Source organism: Felis catus, chromosome A1, assembly GCF_018350175.1.
Source record: "Felis catus isolate Fca126 chromosome A1, F.catus_Fca126_mat1.0, whole genome shotgun sequence".
Taxonomy (NCBI): domain Eukaryota; kingdom Metazoa; phylum Chordata; class Mammalia; order Carnivora; family Felidae; genus Felis; species Felis catus.
The window spans coordinates 192,238,450-192,243,716 of record NC_058368.1 but is presented as its reverse complement, the minus strand read 5'-3'; the positions used below and the strand labels follow the sequence as shown (position 1 = coordinate 192,243,716).

The window sequence follows — 5,267 nt, the reverse complement described above, 5'->3', positions numbered from 1 at the left end:
AAAGGGGTGTATCTTAGACTCAGCCTCCCTCCTTCCCATCCAGTGTACCTGCATCTTCAAGGGCCTGCACATTCCCATCACGTAGGCCTGCTGGGTGACAGGCGATGCATAGAGTGGAGGCAGGAATTGTAGGCCTACTCAGAGGGTACCTATGCACAGAAAGTTTGGGGGTAGATGATAAACTACAAATACCCTCTTGGTCAAGTTAATTCGCCTTTGTTAATAAAGGCCATAGTATCCAATGCTCATGAGAACTTTTTGTCTCAGTATACTTTGTCTCTAAAAAGAGCTGGTTGGGGAAAGACAAAGACTCTCATCAACACCCACTCCATAGTAGAAGAGGCACCAAGTTCTTTCCTACAGTTACGAGCAGAATCCCACAGCAGAGTAAATCATCCTCAGTGGTCAACATCTGCATACTCAAACTGAGCACCAATGGTTGGGGTAGTACCTCTCTCTATCCCCTCTTCACAATCTCACTGAATCTTCTGTCTGCTCTCCAGCCATGTTATACTGGCTGCTCACAGACTGAGAAAGCATACCTTCTTATCTCTCCAGTGTGACTTGGCCATACTCTGTTCGATGGGGTAGTCCTGCTTCACAGGTGTGAAGTGTAGGGATGTCTCCCCGCCCTTGTTCACGGGCTTCCACATCGTATTCTTCTCCATGGTGGCCGTCTGAATCCTCACCCTCAGGATCAGGATGCAAAGCCTGGCATTCACACATTGCAGCGAATATTGCCTCCGATGTAGGTTTATCACTAAGCACAGACCTAAATTGAGCAATAGGTTCAACATCGTCACTGCCTTCTCCTCCTCCTCCTCTTTCTCCTCCTTCCCCACCTTCTTTTTCTTCTTCTCCTCCTCCCCCTCCTCCTTCTCCTCCTCCTCCTCCTTCTCCTGCTTCTCCTCCCTCCTGTTCTTGTTCTTTTTGTTCTCCTTCTTCGTCTTCCTCCCTTTCTTCTTCCTCCCCTTCTCCTCCTCCTCCTCCTCCTTCTTCTTCTTCTTGTTCTTCCTCTTCTTCCTCCTCCTCCTCTTCTTGTTCTTCTTCCCCTTCCTCCTCCTTCTTCTTCCTCTTCCTCTTCTCCTTCTCTCCCTCCTGCTTCTCCTCCCTTCTGTTCTTATTCTTGTTTTCCTTCTTTGTCTTCCTCCCTTTCTTCTTCCTCCCCTTCTTCTTCCTCCTCCTCCTCCTTCTTTTTCTTCCTCTTCTTCTTCTTCCTCTTTTCTTCCTTTTCTTTCTCCTCCTCCTCCTCCTCTTCTTGTTCTTCTTTCTCCTCCTCCTCTTCTCCTTCTCCTCCTCCTGCCCCTCCTCCTTCTTCTTCTCCTTCGCCTCTTCCTCTTCCTCCTCCTCCTCATGCACCCTGATATACAAATGCTCTTGTGGATAGACATTTAGGTCCCTGGATGCCACATGAAGCTAATGACGGGGTATTTCATCAAGAATCCTAATCCGGAGCCATTTGACCAAGTCAGGTGGCTCTCAGCGATGCAAAGGGTGCCGGTGCCAAGGCCCTTGCGGCTCAGCACAGCCTTGGTATCCGACTGCTGCTGCTGGGGCCCCTCAGTGGAGCAGGGCTGTAGGAAATTTTTGAGGAAGCTCATTGCTACAGGGAATGTGGAAACAGGCAGGGAAGGGAACTGAAACACAGCCATCCAGCTGCTCACCTCATCCTGCCCCAGGAAAAGCTATCATTTTAAAGGTAAAATTTTAAGTTGTGTACACAAGCCCAACTTAACAAAGTGATATATGTATAGAAAGAAAACTAGAAGAAAAATTAAAAAGATAATATACCAGTATTTTAAGAATATTACATCTGGCTGATTAGAGTATAGGCAGCTTTTTAAAAGTTTTTTTTTAATGTTTATTTATTTTTGAGAGAGAGAGCAGGAGTGGGGAAGGGGCAGAGGGAGACAGAGATGCAGAATCTGAAGCAGACTCCAGGCCCTGGGCTGTCAGCACAGAGCCTGACATGGGGCTCAAACCCACGAACTGTGAGACCATGACCTGGGCTGAGGTCAGATGCTTAATCGACTGAGCCACCCAGGCGCTCCTATAGGCAACTTTTATTCTTATTTTTTGCATTTTGCTATACTTTTGATATTTCCTAGGTGGGATATATATTGTCTAGGTGATTAGAAAACAAACATTAAATTCCAAAATCTATCTCATTTAAAGGACCGAGAAGAATGAACAATACAGCTAACCCAGGAGAGATGTGTGATTTGGGGTACTTTCATTACTTTGAGTTTTCACATAAAATCTTAAGCCTTATTGATAGAAAAATCAGTGGAGAGGAACTGTTAAGAAGGACATTTAGTGATAGTGGTGGAATGACCACACAGCAATGTGGAAATAAGCCCAGCCGGTGTGACACAGGCCTTTGACGTGCAGGTTGTAACCAGAGTAAAACTGTCTTCTGACCCAGCCCTGCTCAGCACAGATGTTAGGGGTCTAAAGAAAGCTTGGCACGGAGCAAAGAACAGATGGAGAACACTGTGGGAAGCCCCCATGTCCTCCACGCAGTGATTAAGGAGGGAGATAAGGAGAGCAGTCTTTTTGGAGCTCATGCTTAAGCCTGAAGTGACTTTGTAACATGGCTAGTTACCTCTTTTATTTTATTTTAAAGTTTATTTATTTTGAGAGAGAGAGAGAGAGAGAGAGAGGACATGCACAAGCAGGGGAGGGGCAGAGATAGAGGGAGAGAGAGCATCCCAAGCAGGCTCTGGGCCCTCAGTACAGAGCCCGATGTGGGGCTCGAACTCATGAACTGTGAGATCATGACCTGAGCTGAAGTTGGACGCTTAACGGACTGAGCCACCCGGGAGCCCCTAGTTACCTCTTTATATCTGAGATCCCTGTTCTGAGAGGGTGTGGAGTGCAAATGAGGGTGTTAAATGTGGCATGTCCTTAATGGTTTGTTTTCCCTTAAGTCAATGGTAGTAATTACCAGTGTTAATGGGGAAGAGAAAGCCCATGACTGAGTGAAATAATCAGATGTTTGTGTCCCTAAAACTGAGCTTAATACTTACCCCGCCCCTCTCTGCTTTCTTCTCTAATGTTTTCCTGCGCTGTTTACAACCCCTCAGTGACCCCTCACAAGCTTCAGAACAAAGGTTAAACTCTTCACCTGGGCACAGAAAGACCTGCTTTTCGTTCTAGCATCTTCCCTTGTCACTACATCCTTTAACCATACCAAACTGACTTTCGTTCTCTTGAACACTTGTGGCAGGTTCTTTCATGTCTCTGGGTGGTTATAGTCTTACTAATATTATCAAATGCCTGCTGTGTGCCAGGCACTGTGCTGAATGTATTAGCCTGTGCCTCATACCAATCCTATCTTATCTCCATTTTATAAACGAGAACCCTGAGGTTCAGAGACACTAAATAATTTGCCTAGAATCACACAGTGAGTAAGTGGCAGAGTCAGAATTTGAACACAGTTTTTTTTTTAAACTGATTTATTGAAGTATGATTGACATACAAAAAGCTATGGATATTTAATGGATACAACTTGATGAGTTTGGAGATATGTATACACCTGGGAAACTATTATTACTATCAGTGCCATAAACTTATCCATCACCTTCAAAAATTTCCTCCTGCCACTGGAACCCAGCTTTGACTCAGAGTTTGAATTCTTTTTTTTTTTTTTTAATTGTGGTAAAGTAGATACAACAGAAAATTTCCCGTTTTAATCTTTTTTTAGTGTATGCTTCTGTGGCGTTAGGTCCGTTTACGTTGTACAGCTATCATCACCACCCACTTCCAGAACTTTTCATCTTCCCCACCCGAAACTCTGTACCCATTAAACATAAACTCCCCAGTTCTCCTTCCTCCCAGTCGCTGGAAACCACCATTCTGCTTCTTATGAATTGGATCACTCTAACTTCATGTAGGTGGAATCAAACAATGTTTGTCTTTTTGTGATTGGCTCATGTAATTTAGCATCATGTCTTCAAAGTTCATCTATGCTATAGTATGTGTAGAATTTCCTTCCTTTTGAAGGCTGAGTAATATCCCATTACGTGTATATATCACATTTCGTTTATCCCTTCACCCATCAATGGACGCTTGAGTTGTTTCCTTCGGCGAATGTGAGTATTGCCGCTGGGAACACGAGCGTAAAATATCTGTTTGAGTCCCTGCTTTCACTTCTCTTATTTATACAGAGGTTGAATTGCTGGATCATCTGGTAATTCTGTGTTTTGTGACATGCACAGGTTGAAGATTGTAAGTCAAATTGTAGAATCCCCCTCAAGCTGGGTAGACTCAGGTTATGGTTTTGGCTGGAATGTCACAGATGCTGAGTTTTGTCTCCTCACACCCCAGGGCGTGGCACATGATGTCTGTTTGGCTACTGGTATTTTTAGCTTGGATCACTTATAATGCTGGGGCCTGCCGGTGTCTCTATTGTAAAGTCTTTTTGTGATTAATAAGTACCTTGTGAGGAGATACTTTGAAACGACCTAAATCTCCCTTTTCCCACCAGCCTCTCACCCACTGGAGTTTAGCATCCATGGGGATGTTTCTTGATGAATAAGTTATTCCTGTGATGGTACCAAACAGTGATTTTTCTAATGCCATCATCATTTCTTCTGCATTTATTCATTATCTCTCTGCTATAAAGAGCTTTCTCTTCTCATTTATTTATTCATCAATTTCTATCAGTATAGATTCATGGGTACTACTCTACCCAATGGGTTATAAGCTGTTACAATCATGACTTATTTATTTATTTTTAAATTTTATTTATTTATTTGTTTATTTATTTATTTAGAAAGACAGAGTGAGAGCATGGGACCAGGGGAGGGGGCCTAGGGAGAGAGTGAAAAAATTTAAAAAAAAAATTTTTTTTAATGTTTTATTTTATTTTTGAGAGAGACAGAGACAGAGCGTGAGTGGGGGAGGGACAGAGACAGAGGGAGACACAGAATCCAAAGCAGGCTCCAGGCTCTGAGCTTGTCAGCTCAGAGTCCGATGTGGGGCTCGAACTCACGACCCGTGAGATCATGACCTGAGCCGGAGTCGGACGTTCAGCCGACTGAGCCACCCAGACGCCCCCATTATTTATTTTAATGCTCAATATTTCTCAGATTTACTCAGTGGAAGCCGCTTCAAATTGGTTCTTGTGTCCCCTTGACATTTCTTCTTCATTGTTTGGGCATGCCCTCGCTTTCTGACACAAAGAGATGGTCCAGGTTTATCTTATGTTCCCCTCTGTATTCGGTGGTTTGAAGAGAGCGTATTTATTTATAGTATAAATGTTT

At 43.8% G+C, this 5,267-nt stretch overlaps 1 pseudogene; it reads right to left on the bottom strand.

Annotated features, from left to right (window-relative positions):
* Nucleotides 1-398: 398 nt before the first annotated feature.
* LOC101095470 lies at nt 399-1,650 on the bottom strand (annotated as a pseudogene).
* Nucleotides 1,651-5,267: the final 3,617 nt, after the last annotated feature.